Here is a 21,526-nt window from a genome sequence, read left to right as displayed (position 1 = left end):
TTACTTTTTTTTTTTCTTTTTTTTTTTTTCCTAAATTAATTTTTCACGGAATTTGCAGGAAGAACTTTAAAACAATTCAACGAATGGACAAAAAATTTTTCCAATTTTCCAAATTCTCTGAAAATATCAATTTTATATCGGAATAATGCACGAAATAACTGTTGCGAACAACTATGTCGACGTGTACGCAAAATTTTATTTATCTATTGCCAATAACATGTGAATATCGTTTATCATACAATTCACAATTCATAATCGTATATCTATTCAATTCTGCTTTTGCATTTTCAATTATTATATCTACCAATATCCTCGACACATAAACAAGACGAGTTACACTTCGTAATACAAGCATGATACGAGAGATTTTTAGATAGCCCAAACTGATTTAATTCCATCGAGATGATAAAGTAATATTCTTTTTTATACCTTCGTTTCCAAAAAAAAAAAGAAAAAAATAAATTTCAAAAATTAATATATACTTTCTATCCGACCATTTTTTGCTTCATCATATTACTTCGCTAAAACCGATCTTAAAGAAACGTTGCTCGAAAATAATATCGAAAAAAAGATCTTATATATATATATATATATATATATATATATATATATATATATATATATATATATATATATATATATATATATTTAGTTTCGTTTCAAAAAATTTCTCTTTCTCAAATTTTGAATCACTTTGCAAATCACCACGCGGCGTGCATATCAAAGCAAATCGGAAGCGTGCAAAACTCCGGCGTCAATTCTTCACGTACGCGCACCCTACAGGTTGATACTCGTGGGCGTCGGGGTTGATCCCATCGGTATTTTCCGCAAACAGGACTATTCGTCGAAGAAAATCGATACAAGGGGTGGGGGGAGGGAGAAGGAAGGGGGGGAGAGAGGGACACTCGGCACACGTTGGATAAACGAACGATGCTACGTGCATCGCATATTTCAAAGCCTTCGACTATTTCGCCAACAATGAAACGCAACTTGTTTTTTCATGTACAGTGGCTACAGTGGCCCGCCGTATTGGCCGCCTTGTTTACAAAATGCTTTATGCACGCGAGGCAAATATGGAGCAAAAGTATAATCGGTGAATACAGAGACAATCGTGTTACACGGCTTTCTCTTTCTTCCTCATTTTTTTTTTCTTCATCTTTTTTTGTCTTTCTTTTTTTTATTTTTGGACAAAATTTGTCGACTTTCATCGACGGGCGTTTCAATCCTATCGATCCATCCGGCGAAACAACGTCGTTTCCATCCAGGAGGCGCCGGTTTTCCCTTTTGTTCGCGCACCAGAGACGATTTACTTCGATTCAAACGCGAAACGGTAAAAAGACAGTGAAGAAACCGGGCCGGAACACAGAGAATATTTGTAACTTAAACTCTCCTGGGGGAAAGAGAATCCGATACTTCCGCGATTCTGTATTACGTTACTTGGGCACCGCTGCTGGCGAATTTCAGAAGTGAGTGCTAGGGAAATTTGTATACCCCAGACGATGGATGCGAACGAACGACGCGACGTTTCTTCTGTTGGGGAGAGAAAAGAAGAAAGAGGAAAAAAAGAAAAGGAGGTAACAGGCTATCGAACAAGCAATTGTTCCAAATATAACTTATTCCGGTTAGTCGAAACGAGATGCAGCGTTTTGTTTCTTTTTCTCTCCTCCTCTTTACACTTTCTTCTTACTCGATTTTGTGCTTTTTATCATTTACGAAATACGAAATACGTGTGCTTTGATAGACGTAATATATATTTTTGAATTGATTTCAACGAAAATGAATTTTCCTCGTTATTAAATTAATTCTTAAATTTGAAAGAAACAGAAAAGTATTTTACGAAATAAAGTGACAATTTGAAGAATTGTGTTAAGAAAAGATACAAAAATTCAAATGATATGAACTATTATTCCTAAAGAAATAGGATATTCATATCGAAGCTTAATATAAATTAATTGTAGAAAATGATAAGTGGAAATTAAAAGAAGAAAGGAAGAAGCAAGCATGACAGAGAATTTAAGATTTAAATAATTTAGATCGATATAGAGAGAAATTCAAGAACATTATTTTTCTTATTTTCTTCTCGACTCTCGATTACCCGCTTTTTACGTAAAAATATAAATAAGTAGCCAGAATCCGAAGCAAATACAATTGAAGTACGTCAATCTAGATATCGAACGTAGGAAATATTTGCAATGAAAACTTCTAAGGAAAACGGTATTCAAGCTGTTTGCATTTCCACAGCACCCGCCGTGTGCAGTCGCTTTCACGAATATCGTTCAACTTTAGAAGCGATCGTATTGAAAACCTGTGCTCGTGAGAAGTGAGAAGTAACTTATTCGAATGGCTGCTTAACAAATGATTCCAGGAGGTTGTCACATTTGTTCATTATTTATTTACTTAGAGGGGAGAGAAGAATAGAAGGAGGTATACTTGATCAAATTTGATTTCGAAATTAAATTAGTCTTAGAGGAATAATTAATGAATTGTGTACGAACAATAATGTTTATAAATTCGTTTATAAAATTCATGTTTCAAAGTCATGAATTTTATTTTCAATAATGATCCCGGTAATTGAATTTGAACATCAAGAGAAATATTTCTTAAAAACATTTCATTGTCGACATCTTTCTTTTTGGTTCAGTTTCTAATGAAAAGTTATCATGCTTGAATTTCGAGAACCAGCTATGAACCATCCTACCATTTACATAACCTTCCCCGAGTACTAGAGTTACAATTTCGGCAACTTTGCGACACGTTTTCCAAGTTTAAATTCCACGTAAAGTAATCACATGAATATTCTGATTATTCGTGACATCTGCAATGAAGTTTTAATATTTTTATTACGAATCTCATTGGGCCATTCTCTCTCAATATATATGAATTTTTTAAGATAATCAGATAAACTAACAATTACGTTAATAAAAATAACTTATACGTAATCTACATTGTAAAATTTTTCTTTATACGAATCATTGTAAAAATCTTTTCAAAATTTTAATCTAATAATATATTTTAATTTAAAGTAAAAATAATTAAATCCATGGTGTATATCTTTTTTAATTAAAAAAAATAAAAGAAGTTCGAAATTTTTGTTATTCAACATCTCTACAATTATTATACATATCCGATTTACATACCACTGATAAATTATACGCTATATCAACTTTTCAAGTTAATTTTCTCAAAAATCATACTTCCATTTCAACGTGCACAATTATTCAAACTTCGAATTCACAAAAATATACAACTTCCAAACTATACTATCCCTAATAATTTATCGAGCTTGTCACGCCTCTCAACCCCCTCCATCCCTACAATATCCCATCACACTAGAAAGCATCAGCCACGCCCTTCCTAGAAGAAGGATCCTTTCAAGATCTCCAAGTATTCTCCCCAATGCTCGATATGGAAAGTTAGCGTGGAGCAGCCTGTAAAAGGATCAAAACTTAAATGAAGTTAGCGGTTGGATAGAGAATCCCTGGCTGGCGGAAAGGAAATCGAGGGATTGAAAGGGGTGGCGCGGTCGGAGGTTGTAGCAAAGATTCTATAGCCGATTCACGGTGTGTATTTGTCACCTGCAATCCCACCCTTCTCTCCCCATCATCCACAGCGACCTTTATTTCATCCACCTGCCATCGTCTTAAATAATATTTTGCAAAACAGCCGATCCAGAAAAGCAGGAACGTTGCCCAACCAGCAACGTTTCCAAAGAAACGTTTCACTTTAAAGTCACCACCGTCCCTCGATTCTCGCGCAATTTCACCCTCCCCCTTCTTCCTTCGAGTCCATTAAGGACTGTTACATCTTTCCATACAATTTGTTTTGCCCTTGCTTTTGCCGAATACCGGCACGATTCTGCGGAGAATCAACAGAAATGCGACGGAATAAGTAATCGCGCCGCCTTCTCGGCAGGTTTCCATCACCGCTATTCTTGCGGCGGATGAAACGAAAACGAGACAACGAGGGGGGAGTTTCAAAGGAGAGAAAGAAAGAGAGAGAGAGAGAGTCTGATCAATTTTAAATTGAGAGGAAAAGAGGGGAAGAGGTCTGAAAACGCGCGCGATAAACCGGATTTAATATAATTCTATTCCAGAATTCTGCACCCTTTTTGCGAATGTTATGACTTTTGCTGAATCAAACTTTTGATAAGTTTGGTATTATTGTTGACAGATATTTCGATGTTTTAATCGTCCTACAATTTGCTATTTTTCTTTCATCCGAAAAGATATTGAAATTATTATTGTATAAGAATTTTTAAACAAAGTTTAAAGAAGATATATATAAAGTAATAAAAAAAGTAACTATGAATTCATTTTACTATCGAATATATTATAAAAGAAAAATATGAACAATGTACACTTACGCGTCTATCAGATTTTTATAAAATGACAAATATTAAAATTCATGTATTAAAAATTCATGGTTACTTGATCTATAACTGATCTAATATTTAGACAATTGCACGTAACTGTGCAAGCTTATTGAGCATATTGCATTAATGCATTCATTAGCATTAGAGAGCGCTCTCAAAGGGAGATTTCGTGGAATTAACTTTTTAATACACGATCGTGTAAGTACGTCGTGTAAAATGAATACTATCCAAGATCATTGTTAGCTCGTCAACGCCGAAAACAATCTGTTCGAAGTATTAAATCGAAAAATGAACAGTTCCTCGTTTCGTTCCACGATAGCTACGTAAATACTTTATCTTATTAACAGCTTACATTCTCTCTCTCGATACGGTCGATATTGGAAGAAGACTTGAACGTAGCTAAATTATTTACAGGCGAATCTCTCACGGCTCATTGTTCGTATTAATTATAACGGCCTATTGTATCTTGGAGGATATTCAAAGAAGGACAGGGCGATGGAAGAAGAGGAAGGAACAAACAAAGGAGGAGGAAGGACAAAGAAGGGAGAAGAGAGAGTCGAATGAATTGAGTGCAAGAAAGGGAACAGACGAAGCTATTTCCTCTCGGAATAACGCTTTGCCGGTGAATCTGAGACAGAAGTGGAAAGAGTCTAATACACAGGGCTGTCTGCAATCAGAAAGCCAAGTTCTATATTCGCCTTTCGCCCTGATGCCTACATAGATCCTGTGACATATCTCTTTCCTGCGTTCATTTGCCCTTTGACGTTCTGAATCCTCGCATCCATTAATATCGGATTAGTCACGGTGATGCTGGATGCGAGAAATCGGAAAATTAAAATGTTATCTCGATGTCGAACGAAGAAAAAGTATTTGATTCTGCGCTCCGAGATTAATAATTTTTCGAATTTTAAAGTTAAACTTTTTAAAAACCCACGAATCTTCAATTTATGAAACTTGAATTTCTAATTTTTCGAGAAAAGAAATCATATTTAACGATGATATTTTTATAATTTTAAATTTGTCGCGCGTTAAAATCATCGATCGATCATCGGCATCACGAAATGGAAATTGTGCTGATATTTTTCGATTTGAAAAATCGTACAAACTTACGAATTTTTTTTCTCTTTTTCCAATAAAATTTCGATTGATCGGTATTAAAAGTTTGGAACGAGTTCTCGTCAACAATGGCGACGTATCTTTTTACACGACGCGCAGGATAAAATGTGCAGGTTAAAAGGATGCACTTAGATATCTCTGTTCTCTTTCAAAGCTGTGGAAATATTGTTAAAGGAGTAAGTGCTGCGGCAGGAAAAAAATTTACTCAAAGTCCCTTTTTCTTTGAAAGTTCATGCTCGTTTTAGGTTCTTCCTTAATGGAACCTGTATCCTTTGTTAACGCGCTTTATCGTTATATATACAGATAAAATCTACTTGCAATTATTAATTTTTACCCTGTAACGAACCATCAATATACATTTTTATTAAAACGTAAATATTTACACATTTCAAAAGAAATAATAATAATACATGAAAAACATAATGAAAACTTTAATATAATTTTTCTTCCACTCCATTGATAATTATATATCACTTAATTACAATCGACAACTTTTACCACGAATCAATATTATTATACATTCTGAATATTTCAGCTTGCAAGAGTTCATTCATTCAAATAATTTTCCACGCAAAGGCAACAAGCATCCAATATCCCATCCATCTCGCTACCATGGTGATAAATTTCTAGGAAAACAAGAATGCAACAAGTCTAACAACGCGACGAATACTTATCCACGATATTAAGGAAGGAACAAGTTCAAAAAGCAAATGAGAACCGGGAGCGACATGGAAAGAAAATCGCGCCACATAGCTTGCCGCATAAATTAGTTGACAAAGGTGTGCTACAACTATGAACATTGTTCCCCGTGCGCTTATAATCCATCCTCAAGGGATCGGCCTTAACTCAAACAACCGCGTCGTGTTTCCAATCCCGCCGTGGTGAAGAATATATCGCGTGATCGAATTTCAATGGCTCGGATCGTGACCGATCTTTCAGTCACGGGGATTAATAAAAGGATAACCGCGAAGAGATTTTCGTAAACAGGAAAATAGGTGACTTTTATGGGTGAGACTGAAAGGATTGGTAGAATTGGTGATGCAACCAAATAGATTCAAACATTGGGAGATTAGATTCGAATCCTTTTGTATTTCAAAGAAGAGAAAAGAAAGAGATATTTTCAAGCAAACGAATTAAACCAGATTCGAATCTTATGAGTACGAGTATTGATAGAAATGGGGAAATTTTCAAATAGAATTGAATTAATTGAGAATTTATCATTGATTTGAAACTAATTCTTAAAAGAAATTTTATTATGTTGTAATTCTCTGTTAGTTAATTGTTTATTAATAGATATCTAATATTATTAATGTTATTCTTGCTTAATTTATTTAAAAACATTATATATTTTTAAATTTTATAATAAATCAAATATCACTTTTAAACAATTAATAATGAATTTTATTTATATAATTCTATATAATTTTCCTGTATTTGTTGCAAAAAAATTCAATGTATCTTACTTTTCAACTTTCTGATTTTCTAACTTTTTTAAAATTCCTTTCACTTCAAATTTACAATCAATATACCAATCAATGATAAATTGCAAAAATTCTACATTTAAGCCAATAGTATTGAATTTCCCCAATTGATTCCACGACTACTATCCACGATACACCGATCTCCTACATCTCCAATCGTTCTTCCAAGTCGTCCCCTTACACCGAAAAACACTTTCTCGTTGTCCATGTGTCTCGATGTCGGGGAATCCGATAAAAGTTTCGAGGATTATCCGGAGGGAGGCGGAGGTCGAGGGGGAGAAAGGAGGGGTCAAAGTTGGCCCGTAACGCGAGCATATTGACCACGACGAGGTGCGGGAATAATGACGACACGGGTGAGGACCAGGAAGAAAATCTATCGTGGCCTTTTCCTAGAGTTATCGCCATCGGTTAGCTTCGAAACCGCGGGTCATCACGATCCTGACCACGTTCAGTCAGCCGGAGGAAGGGAGAAAGAGGGATTTGGGCGGGTGGGAGAAGTGGGAGAGAGAGAGACAGGCGACCGCAAGGGGGTGAGAAATCGGAGACGATCCAACAAGCGGGAGTTTCAGTGGGGGAGAAGAGGACAGGATCGGTTATTAGCCCCTATACTATACCCGTGTACCAACGTGAGCACAGCGTCGGTGCCGAATCCTGCGGTAATTACCGTGCACGCGGGGTAATTTAGATCCTTCCCAGGGTAGGATTTATGCAAGAAAGGGTGGAGAAGAAACCTCTCGATCCGAGAGGATGGCCAAGTAAGCCGGAAAAGAGAAAAAAACGATCGAGGCCGTTGATTTTAATCGTAATTCGATGAACAAGGAAGAGAACGAGGTAGAGAATTTTTTCTTAAACAGCCTGAGGAATTTTAAACGAGGGGGTAGGTGGAAATTAATTTAGAACGCTCCGTAGGTGAAAGCAGTTTCGTTTATAACACTTTGGGGAATTTGTTTTTGAAAAAAAGATGTGAAATACATATTTAAAGAGAGTTTGAAGAAGGTTGAATTTTAAACCGATTGGTGTTAAAGAAAAGTTATAAACTGTAAAAGTTAAACTGATGGGTTAATTGAATAAAAACTATTGCCTATTAATTTTGTTGAAAATTATATTTGTGTAATTTCCATTATTCGACGTGTAAATATATAAATAGAAATATCATTTTTCAATTTTTGAATATTTTTATTTAAATTTTTAATGGAATAAAAATAATGCAACGTTCTCCCCTTCTCTAAAACTTGTTAAGAACAGAATGTTTCTGATTTTTTCCGGACAAACTACGACAGCATAATCCATAAAGGAAATAAGGAATGAATATTATATAAAGTTCGTAAATATTTTTTAAGGAGTTTCACTAAACATTTACTAAAAAGAATAAAATTCACGAATATCTCTTTAGGAAAACGAGCGAATTGACAAAGGAAATAAATAATAAAAATAATTATCATTCTACATACATTAATAATTTAAATTTAAATGCATAAACTTCGCCTAGCGTATTTTCTAAAAGATTAAACCCGTAAATTAGCCAACTACAAACCTAAGAAACATCATCTACCATCCAATAACACTCTATAAAATTAGAATCATTTATATACCATAAATAAACCGCATTGCTCGAAACAATGATTCCAATTTCCAGGGATGAACAACGATATCCGCCAACTTTATGGATCTTCCGTTGCGGCGCAACGATCGCCTGTAACGCGCGCTCATCATTCAACGCAGTTCCGCTTCCGCCGAAGCAGACGCCGGATGACAAGCAAACCGCTGGAATCGTTACAGAGAAGCGTTACGTGCCAGTACTATAACCGTTCTTTATTGCGCGCTCTACGATGAAGCGTTTGCGAGCGGTTAAGCCAGATGGAAAGTCAGTGCGAATAAAACGTATCGCGCGGAAATGTCCCCCAAATCGCTTATGCAGAGATTGCGAAGGCGATGGATCGCAAACGAAACGAATCGCCATTAAGCATTAGATACGGATCGTAACGAGAGCTTGCAAATAGTTTGAATCGTGATAATCTAACAAATAAACGAGAAGATATAATGAAGTGAAGGTATTTGGACCGAATTTTAATTTAAATAATTGCGTTTAGATTGGTGCATATGAAATTTTGCTGCTTTTGTATTTGATATGTATATATTTAAAATATTGCATGAAATATTGAAAAAAAATCAACTTCTATTCAATCTATGTACAATAATTTTTAATTCATAGAGTTCTTCAAGAAAGCTATTGTGAAAGCTACATACGATTACATTGAACAAAATATATATAACATGATGTGAAATTTATTTTCTATAAATGTATAACATTTTATGCACATGCACACACAATCTAAAAAGTTATTACAATTTTTTACTCTGAAATTGAAAGAATTTAAAAAAGTTTGAAGAATATTAGAGGTAAAATTTGAGAAGAAAAAATAGAAACATGTAGCAAATTTTGGAGAATATTAAAAAATAAATTTAATAGATCGCTAGAAATTCCGCGTGAAAATGCATAACGTAATACCGTTTCAAAGTGATACTGTTCCAAAGCAGGAAGTCAGGTAAAAGTGTCTTTCAAGCTAGTTCACGGAGAATCTTGATTTCGATAAAACTTTGAGAGCATAGAACGCGCTCGAATGCGTAGGTACATAATCTTTGTACACGATAGTTTGTACACCGAATGTATAACGGTAAAACTTGTGCAATCAATTTGCATTATCATCAAACTTCAAACACGTATATAATACATTATAACGTAAGTGTTGCACGAGATAGAAGATAATAAAAATTTATTATTGTTAAATCGTTGAATGAAGTAAATTGTGTTGTGTTGTGAAATAAGTTGAGAATTTAAATCTTTAGCATGAAGTAATTACATTTTCATATACGTCCTAATATGAATAAAAATCAATTTTATTTACTAATAAAACGATTTCAAATTTACATTTATTTAAAATTCTATTCTACTACGAAGATCTATCTTACACGTATTCGTACAAAATTAATATTCTTCCCCGTATAAAATATCTTTCAAAACAACGAACCATTAATATTAATATCAATCAAAGATCAACACGATCATTCATCACCCTTGTACCATCAAAATCTCTACACCAGCCAAGTTTCTTTCTTTCTCGAAGAGAAAGACCAATAAGAGCGAAGCAATCGTAAACACTTTATCTTTACAAGTAGAAAACCTACGTGGAACGTTGTTAAAGGATAAAGGAAGAAGACTGAAAAAGATGAAAGGAGGGGGGAAAAAATGAAGCCTCGAGTTTTCTACGTTTTATTCCCGTTCACGGTAATTCCCCTGGAAGCCGGGCTACGATGCTGCCACATAAAGAAATCCACGTGGAGCAAAAAAATGACGACGTCCCTGCCGTAAACGCCCACGCGTTCCTCCACATCGTGAAACTCGTGATAACGCGAGCGCGAGATTTACGAGGCCGCGACTCCACCGATTGATCGGCACAATGGAGGGCTTATTATCGTCCCAACCCAGGTCGAGAAATGATCGTTCTGCCGATTTAACGAAACGCTTCCCCTCTAGAACTATTACCGCGTTCCTGACAAACGAGAGAATTAATCGAGAGCCCGCTACTACTTATAAATTGTTTCAATTATCTCGTTGAAATATCTGCTAGGTTGCCCTAGGTTAAAAACCGATTGTTCTGTCTGGGGACGATAAATCGCGCGTCGCGCGATTTACAATAGCGAATACCGTGATAATGGCTACTCGTAAGAACTGCTATAAGCTCTGTGAATAAGTGTTGGATGGAATGTTTCTGCGATAAAAAGTAAGCAAACCTCGGGTACATTCGTACTCGAGTATCGCGCTGTGCGATGAAGAAGAAAATGGAAAGTTTGAGGAAGAATTTATCCGGATTTGTGTTGTTCGCTATTTCAAATAATTTTTGAAAGAACGAAAAAAGATTAGGAAGGAACAGATTTAACAGTTATACAAGTATAGGGAGTTACAAGTATTGGCGATAGAGGATACGACGTGCTATTCTGTTCACCGGAATCCTACATTTCTTTGATATAACTCCCTTGCGTGTTGAAGGAAGAAACTGCACGAGCTTTACTTTTAACCGTGCTCATAATTTTGCAATTCTCCGCGAAATTGTTAAATCTTGGAAACAATTCCATTCGAAATACCGTTATAATCTGGTTACGTGAAAGAGAAAACAGAAATTAGAATAGAATCAAATTAAATTATTAAAATAACTACGTATATTAATTTACACGTTTTGACAATAAAATTCTAACTAATTCTTCGAATTTGTGCAATTTTTTTCAAGATAAAGTTTTCTCTTATAAAATATAATTTCGAAAATTTCCGCGTTATAATTCAATCTATGATAGACCATTTACAAAACAAACTTTAGACAACCACATATATCAATTCTACAATTTCTGGAAAAACGATATAAATATTTGGATTTTAAATTCATCGACTGCACAATTAATTGCCTCAAAATCTAAGTCACATATCACTCCGGAGTATATACTTATTGGCTGTCACGAAGAACGTAACCTTTATACGAGAACATATTCGATGGTAGTCGAAAAGTTTCGCGGTAAGCAGAGCCATTTTTCAAGTTTTCCCGTGGAAAGGGGGATACGGCCTGGAACGGTGGCATTTTGGAGGCGCGACCGCGTAGACGTTGGATACGAGGGCAGAACGATAGGTAACATCCCTGGGCGAGGAAGACGCATCGAGGCGTGAACGTCGAAATCGATGCGAAGTGAATGCTAGCAGAGGCAGAGGAAAGTTTAAAGAACGTTCTCGACGGGAAGGGCGGGTTCGAGGGGTGGTTCCGCTGAAAGAACGACCACTGAACAAGATGAACGGCCTTGGAACTAGCAGAGGAAGAGACAAAGTAAATCTCTAAGAAGCGAGGAATTCGTATACACAGTCCTTCGTGTTCGATAGTTCTTCGCCGATGGGAAGAGGTCGAATGTAACGAACTGAATACCGTAACCCACATCCTCTACCTGTAATGCGGCTAACACAGGAATATTCGATTTTCGATTTACATTAATCCTTCCCTCGTCTTCTCAATTTAATTTGCCTCTTCGCGTTAAATCGTTATAGCGGATGGAAAATGTTTGAGAAATAGAAATAGAAATTTGAAAATAGAAATCCAGTGAATGGAGTATGAATTTATAATTAATATGACAAAATTTTTATTTATTATTTTTCCCCCCGTTTTATTTATTTACCTATAATTTCAAAAATCAATCGTGAAATTTTTGAAGTATTGATTCAATATGTGTAAATTTTATAATAATTCACAAATTAATATTGATTTATTATATTGAAACTTTCCAATGAAATATATAATTATACGAGTAAACTTCAACCGATTTAAAATGTCATTTCAAGCTTTATAAAATATTTTTTTCGCGTTACTTCAATGGATCCAATTTGCGTATGAAATATAAACGTTTATATATCACCGATCATTTATTACTTGAATGGAATAATTATTTCTTTTATTATTAATTTCAATCTAATTATGTCGATATCGCGTCAATTCGTAAAAAATCTTATATATCTTTCTGCGAGTATCGTTGTAATAAAATATCATATATTTCTTTAATTAATCTACACTTTTATTCCAAAAATAAATTCCTCAAACTCGTTGAAAAATCGATTACAATTACACAAATGTAATCCTCGTTCATTATAATTTCCATCCTAATTAAAATGGATCCCCCTCCCTCCCTCTCCCCCTCCCATTTAACTGAATGCAGAAAAATAAATCTCCAAAGCGTTATCAAAATTCAGAGGGATATCATCGGTCATCCCAGCTTCGATGTTGAAAGAGGTCTATGTATAATATGCCCGATAGCTTTCTACGTCATCCCGGATGATTCAGCATATCGAGGGATCCTCATCCGTTACCTTCGATCGCGATTAGTTTTCAGCTCGCCGCGAATATCGGCGTTGATCCACGTCGCGAGATCCGTGTATGCGTGGTGAGAAGAGGCCAGGAAACGAGGATGCACCTGCTGGAGCCAATGAATTATGGCCACTGCTGATGCATCGTTTGCAGCTTCAAGTGCAGCCAGCGTGACGAGAGGCGGTCATCAAAACAAGTCCTGTCACTGTCCTGTCCATACTCCATTAAGCAAGATATCGTTCAAGTTCAATCAGATAATTTCTTGTTGTTACAGAATAGAGAATAGAGATAAAGAAAAAATAATAATAAAACGTTGCGTGTTGAATTAAAAATTTAGAAATTAATACGAGAATTTTTTTTTCCACGACACGTTGACTAATGACAAGACACGAAACTGCTTGATAACAGTATAAATATTTCATTGTGACAAACGCGTTACGTAATTCTAAATTGGAAGTCTCTTAGATTTGTCCTCGATAACAAAAGAAAATTAGGAGACGGTTGTAAAGTCGAATTATAAATCTAGATGTTTTTGTCTCATAAGAAATTGGAGCTTGTCCAGAAGTACTCGAATTAATTAAGCGTAGCTAATTTCTTGGAACCAACAGCCATATTCATTCCCAAATTACATAACGATTGGCCATAAAGTAATTTCTACGAATTTGTGTTGATTAAACAAAATTAGTATCGATCCCATAAATTCAAACATGTACAACAAATATGTACACTCAACAAATATTGTCAAATGTAAAAAGAAATGACAAAACAGAAAAATAAAATTTTCCCTTGCCATTTCCTCGATACTAAATTTCCTTTATATAATATACTGATCAAATATGATGAAAGTCTAAGATACTTTAAACTAAATTAACTAATATTATCATAAAGCAATCTTTAATCGCGGAATACAATTTATCTTCTGTCGTAAATCTGTAAAACTTTATCGAAAGTGAAAAGACAAACCCATTACGATCCAATTCGAGCAACCATAATCGATGAACTGTGCTTAACGCTCGATTCAAGTCTTAATGGGTTCTGCAGCTCGTATCGGATATCAATAGCCACTTGAGCGCAAATCGAGTAATTCATAAAAAAATTTACCGTGCACATGTCCTCGGGTAACGTACGAAATGAAGTACAAGAGAAGGATGAAGCAAGAGAGAAAGAGAGAAAAAAAAAGGAAACGCGGAGAATATCGATATCGATTTCTCGAACGATACAATGGGTCCCCCAAAGCAGATTCCGTGCTCGCATTATTTTTGAAAATATATTGGAGGGTGTGTTGGCGTTTTATTACAAAATATATCGCGGTGAATCACAGGTGTGTAAATAATTAGGACGCGTGTAACCGGTAAATACAGAAACTGTTCGAGATGGCAATTCCGGCATCGTGTAATGCAACACAACCGTCAGCCATTGATTTGTTTATAGCCGAGGCGCGAGCTTTTGCCTTTGTGGAATGTATGTGCCAATTTCATATGGTTCCAATTTATTCTTACCGTTCAGACATGGAACATTCATTAGCAACGGGGAACGTAGTCGAAAGATAAATGAAAATTAACAAGTTGTTGCACTTGTACTATGAACAGTTTCTCTACCCTTAGGCCGTACACGTTATGAATTTTAACGATGAGTGCAAAATTCTAATTTGAAAATGTTTTGCAAAAACGGTGGAATTAAGGATATTTGGAAGGGGGAACGAGCATTCAAAGGTAAAAAATTAACTCTTTCATATTTCGTTGATGAGTTCTTTTATAAACGTAATATTCAGAATTTTATTCTTTCCTTTTTTTTTCTCTTTAAAAGGAAAGAAATTAATTGAAATTTGTATTAATTAATCGATATCAATTTACGATGTTTTCAATTTAAATCATATAATAATATTTAATAAAATTTACTTATTTTTGTTATTTAAATATTTTTTCAGTATGTCTAATTTAAATAATTAATAATAAATTTTTTCCAGGCAAAAAGTTTTTGATTTTTATATTTAAAAATATGTAAGAGAAAATTAACTTCGATTACAAATGAAAATCGATTTTAATAATCAGGAGAAACTCTTTTTGATTGTAAATTATTCAATGTTTCCTTGAATAGTCTGTTTGTTATAGCGATATTTTAAATAAATATTTTTATGCTGATACTTTTTAATATCCTCAATTATGGTTCGAAAGCTCTTCGTAAAATTATAAAATCTCTACGTCATAACAAAATGTTCCGTCATATTCAGTCGAAAACGACCAACAAAGCAATCGTTAGCTGAAAAATTCGATTGTCCGCATCGCCAACTTCTCAATTAGTCGTGGCACAGTTTCAGTATAAGTGGAATAAAATAATTTGTTTAACAGATACATATTCCAACGTCACTCCAAATTTTACTCGACCCAATAACACAAGATTATATCGTATCTATGCACTTACAATTAGATAGAAATGCAGATTTTTCAAGAATGAAGAAAAATCATGGAATAATATGGACAAAGAAGAACTTTATACTTTAATATTCTGTTACAAGAATATGTAACTCAAATTAATTAATATCTATATATTTATTTCATAATAAATGGATGCATAATAATGGAATGGATTATTGTAAATTAATTTTCTCATAATTGGAAGTTAATTAAATCTAAAATAAATTTAATTTTAGAAATCTAATATTAAAAATCTAATTCATAAACTTCATCCTATAACGCGATATCTATAATGAATGATTATAATCTATAATATCTATAATGAATAATGAAAAGTAATACATATAATTTGAAAACGAGGAAATCTATATTCATGCACTAAAATTATTAGATTCATTTTGTTTTTTCACTTTACACGTTTGCTATCAGTAAATTTTTATTAATTTTCAATGTTCACAAGTTGAAATTCAACTTCATTTATCACACACCTCTAATTTTTTATCCAAATTTCCAATTTCTTCTAGATTTCAAGAAGAATCTTAAAGATATTCATTTTATCATAAACGATAAAATGAATAAAATCTCAGGTTAAAAATCGACTGCCAGAATACTGAATAATTGAATGAAAAAGTTGATCTCTATTTTCTTGTTTTTTAGTTTCATAATAATCAATAATTTTATCATAAGAAAGAGGACTTATAAATTAAATGATCTAGAAGAAATATACATACAATCGTTGCTTAAGATTATTGAGTTCCATGCGTACAATTAGTAAATCCACTATGGTTTCGATTATATCCTACAGGGATTTTCTATATTGAACTATAAAAGACGGTGACATAAACTGAGATAATGGGTCGACTTGGTCCACTTAAGACAGAGGAGAACTTACGACATGTGTGTTCATGGGCACGTAGCACGGGCTACTCGTAACACTTGCAGCCGAAGGGTTCAAGTACGGTCGAATTTATGTATATGCCATATTACAGACGACATGTTACGATCTAAAAGGCCACAATACAAGACAACACATCTATAAGTGACCAAACTTAACTTTAACACTTTAAATTACATATGATTGTTTGACCATGTACTCACATGTCAAACAATGGTTATAAATATTATCGCGATAATTTTCAGAATCAAATGTGACCCGATTAATTTTGTTAGTCGTCAATAACTAGCTTGCAAAGCTTATTTTATTTGTTTGTTCGAATTCGCTCGCGATAGAATCGATCGTTTTGTAAATTTTGTTAATCTATATATGCTTGAATTTATATCAGTTAAATAATAATATTTCGCACAAATAATTCATTCCAGATCAATTTTTAAAAATATTCGCAATAATCCTCAATGCTATAATATATATAATATTAATTTTGAATGAATTATTTATTAAGATACCGTCAACTTCGTCAAAGAGTAAATTTTTTTTAAATGACGTACCATAAAAATATACGATGCGACTCGATACGACGCGACGCGACACGACACGATACGACGCGACGCGACACGACACGATACGACACGACGCGACGCGACACGATACAATACAATACAATACAAAGCGACGACTGCGACCTTATACATATATACAAATCCAAATCGCGGCGAGAAATCATTTCGTATTGAACTTTCGTAAGAGACGGATCGTAATTTCAATTAAATTATAAAATATAAATAAAAGAATTTATCTTTCTATTATTTTTAATATAATATTACATTATAAAATTATAATATAATATTATAACATAATATTATTTTTACAATAATATTACATTATAAAATTATAATATAATATTATAACATAATATTATTTTTACAATAATATTACATTGTAAAATTATAATATAATATTATAATATAATATTATTTTTATAATAATATTATATTAGAAAATTATAATATAATATTATAATATAATAATACAATATTGTAAAACAAAATTAATATTCTAAAACAAAATTTATACGATAAATTTGATTAAAATATAAATTAAGATTTAAAAAAGTTTCAAATTTATATTAATTTTAACTTTTAATTATATTATGATATATTAATATACAATATTGATTTTAATTAAATTTATATTAATTTTAATATATTTTAATTCAACAATATCAATATAAATTATATTTTTAATTAAAAATTTATATTTTAATTAAATTTATTTAATAATACATACACAAATATATATATATATATAGCGGCTATCTATTGAAAACTAGGCATATTCGATTGGATAAAGTATCGCGATATAACCAATATGGCGACCGTGCTATGACGTAGCAATCAAATGTACCTACAAACGAATTTTCGCCAAATTTCTTCGACTAACCCGTATACTACATAAAAAAACATTAAAAATTCGATGGAAATATACATACCTACGTTGAATTAGTATGATGCAGACAATGAAACTCCAAATTTCGAAACACGAAATACGAGCAGTCGCGATATCGAAAGTACGTAATCAAGAAAAAGAAGGAAAGAGACCGAGAAATCACTGAATTTTAACGAAATATATAATTAACTATGGACAAAAAACACAATAATTAAAGAATTTTGACTATAATACACAATATGCCGCAAAATAACGACAAAAATATTACTGAATTGAAGTGACGCACTACCACCTGTTACAGAAATTTTTCGTACTAACATGGCGGCTATCTATTGAAAACTAGGCATCTTCGATTGGATAAAACAACGCGATATAACCAATATGGCGATCGTGCTATGACGTAGCAATCAAATGTACCTACGAACGAATTTTCGCCAAATTTCATAGACTAACCCGTATACTACATAAAAAAACATTAAAAATTCGATGGAAATATACATACCTAATTTGAATTAGTACGATGCAGACAATGAAACTCCAAATTTCGAAACACGAAATACGAGCAGTCGCGATATCGAAAGTACGTAATCAAGAAAAAGAAGGAAAGAGACCGAGAAATCACTGAATTTTAACGAAATATATAATTAACTATGGACAAAAAACACAATAATTGAAGAATTTTGACTATAATATACAATATGCCGCAAAATAACGACAAAAATATTACTGAATTGAAGTGACGCACTACCACCTGCCACAGAAATTATTCATACTAACATGGCGGCTATGTATTGAAAACGAGGCATCTTCGACTGGATAAAACATCGCAATATAACCAATATGGCGACAGTGCTATGACGTAGCAATCAAATGTACCTACGAATAAATTTTCGCCAAATTTCTTCGACTAACCCGTATACTACATAAAAAAACATTAAAAATTCGATGGAAATATACATACCTAAGTTGAATTAGTACGATGCAGACAATGAAACTCCAAATTGCGAAACACGAAATACGAGCAGTCGCGATATCGAAAGTACGTAATCAAGAAAAAGAAGGAAAGAGACCGAGAAATCACTGAATTTTAACGAAATATATAATTAACTATGGACAAAAAACACAATAATTAAAGAATTTTGACTATAATATACAATATGCCGCAAAATAACGACAAAAATATTACTGAATTGAAGTGACGCACTACCACCTGTTACAGAAATTTTTCGTACTAACATGGCGGCTATCTATTGAAAACTAGGCATCTTCGATTGGATAAAACAACGCGATATAACCAATATGGCGATCGTGCTATGACGTAGCAATCAAATGTACCTACAAACGAATTTTCGCCAAATTTCTTCGACTAACCCGTATACTACATAAAAAAACATTAAAAATTCGATGGAAATATACATACCTACGTTGAATTAGTATGATGCAGACAATGAAACTCCAAATTTCGAAACACGAAATACGAGCAGTCGCGATATCGAAAGTACATAATCAAGAAAAAGAAGGAAAGAGACCGAGAAATCACTGAATTTTAACGAAATATATAATTAACTATGGACAAAAAACACAATAATTGAAGAATTTTGACTATAATATACAATATGCCGCAAAATAACGACAAAAATATTACTGAATTGAAGTGACGCACTACCACCTGCCACAGAAATTATTCATACTAACATGGCGGCTATGTATTGAAAACGAGGCATCTTCGACTGGATAAAACATCGCAATATAACCAATATGGCGATCGTGCTATGACGTAGCAATCAAATGTACCTACGAATAAATTTTCGCCAAATTTCTTCGACTAACCCGTATACTACATAAAAAAACATTAAAAATTCGATGGAAATATACATACCTAAGTTGAATTAGTACGATGCAGACAATGAAACTCCAAATTGCGAAACACGAAATACGAGCAGTCGCGATATCGAAAGTACGTAATCAAGAAAAAGAAGGAAAGAGACCGAGAAATCACTGAATTTTAACGAAATATATAATTAACTATGGACAAAAAACACAATAATTAAAGAATTTTGACTATAATATACAATATGCCGCAAAATAACGACAAAAATATTACTGAATTGAAGTGACGCACTACCACCTGTTACAGAAATTTTTCGTACTAACATGGCGGCTATCTATTGAAAACTAGGCATCTTCGATTGGATAAAACAACGCGATATAACCAATATGGCGATCGTGCTATGACGTAGCAATCAAATGTACCTACAAACGAATTTTCGCCAAATTTCTTCGACTAACCCGTATACTACATAAAAAAACATTAAAAATTCGATGGAAATATACATACCTACGTTGAATTAGTATGATGCAGACAATGAAACTCCAAATTTCGAAACACGAAATACGAGCAGTCGCGATATCGAAAGTACATAATCAAGAAAAAGAAGGAAAGAGACCGAGAAATCACTGAATTTTAACGAAATATATAATTAACTATGGACAAAAAACACAATAATTGAAGAATTTTGACTATAATATACAATATGCCGCAAAATAACGACAAAAATATTACTGAATTGAAGTGACGCACTACCACCTGCCACAGAAATTATTCCTACTAACATGGCGGCTATGTATTGAAAACGAGGCATCTTCGACTGGATAAAACATCGCAATATAACCAATATGGCGATCGTGCTATGACGTAGCAATCAAATGTACCTACGAATAAATTTTCGCCAAATTTCTTCGACTAACCCGTATACTACATAAAAAAACATTAAAAATTCGATGGAAATATACATACCTAAGTTGAATTAGTACGATGCAGACAATGAAACTCCAAATTGCGAAACACGAAATACGAGCAGTCGCGATATCGAAAGTACGTAATCAAGAAAAAGAAGGAAAGAGACCGAGAAATCACTGAATTTTAACGAAATATATCATTAACTATGGACAAAAAACACAATAATTAAAGAATTTTGACTATAATATACAATATGCCGCAAAATAACGACAAAAATACTACTGAATTGAAGTGACGTACTACCACCTGTAACAATAATTTACCGTACTAATGTAGCAGCTACCTGCAGAAAACTAGACATCTTCGATTGGATAAAACATCGATATAATCAACATGGCGATCGTACTATGATGTAAGAATGAAATGTAACTCCGACGAATTTTTGCCAAATTTCTTCGACTAACCCGTATACTACATGAAAAAACATTTAAGATTCGATGGAAATATACAAATCTAAGTTGAATTATAATGTGGATCACGAGGACTAAATTTTCAAAACACGAATACGTGCAATCGAAATATCGAAAGTATGGAATCAAGGAAAAGAAGAAAGAAAAAAAAAGATCGAGGTATTACTCAATTTTGATGTAATATATTATAGAGAAAAAAAAATGATAATAAAAATATAATGTTTTGTAATGCTATGGGAATAAAGTATGTTTAATTATATTTTAATAATTTTAATGCATAAATAGGAAAAAATGTTTAAAATTTCAATTCTTCGTGCGGTTTTATTTATCCAAACTTCGATATATCAATTAATCGAAGACGTTGATCTTTCTATACGCAATGTCACTGTAGTGCGAAAAACTACCGTGAGAGGTTATAATGCAACCTCAATTCAGTAACATTTTCTTCATTATTTTGGTACATATTATATATTATAGTCAAACTTCTTTAATTAATATATCTTCTGTATAATTAATTATATAGTTCGTCAGAATTCAGTGGTTCCTCGAACTTTTTGCTTCTTATCCTTGATTTTATATTTCCGAAATTGCGACTGCTCGTATTTCGTGTTTCGAAAATTTAAGTTTCCTGGCCTACTATATATACCTATTATAATTATTCAACTTAGTTTTGTATATTTTCATCGAATCTTAAA

The 21,526-nt window shown here is 33.2% G+C and overlaps 1 protein-coding gene across 3 annotated transcripts in view; it reads right to left on the bottom strand.

Annotated features, from left to right (window-relative positions):
- The window catches only part of LOC411345 (neurotrimin), a 442,810-nt gene extending 423,973 nt beyond the window's left edge, over window positions 1-18,837 (bottom strand). The window contains exon 1 of one of the 3 annotated variants that reach the window (XM_026443081.1): window positions 18,583-18,837. The gene's annotated coding sequence lies outside the window, so the exon portion shown is untranslated. Of the gene's footprint in view, window positions 1-17,664; window positions 17,910-18,123; window positions 18,365-18,582 lie in introns of those variants that run through there. The other 2 variants (XM_026443080.1, XM_026443079.1) reach the window with 2 other exon arrangements.
- Window positions 18,838-21,526: the final 2,689 nt, after the last annotated feature.

This window comes from Apis mellifera, linkage group LG9 (assembly GCF_003254395.2).
Source record: "Apis mellifera strain DH4 linkage group LG9, Amel_HAv3.1, whole genome shotgun sequence".
NCBI lineage: Eukaryota > Metazoa > Arthropoda > Insecta > Hymenoptera > Apidae > Apis > Apis mellifera.
The sequence above is the reverse complement of the archived record's forward strand: the minus strand, read 5'-3'. Positions and strand labels throughout refer to the sequence as shown.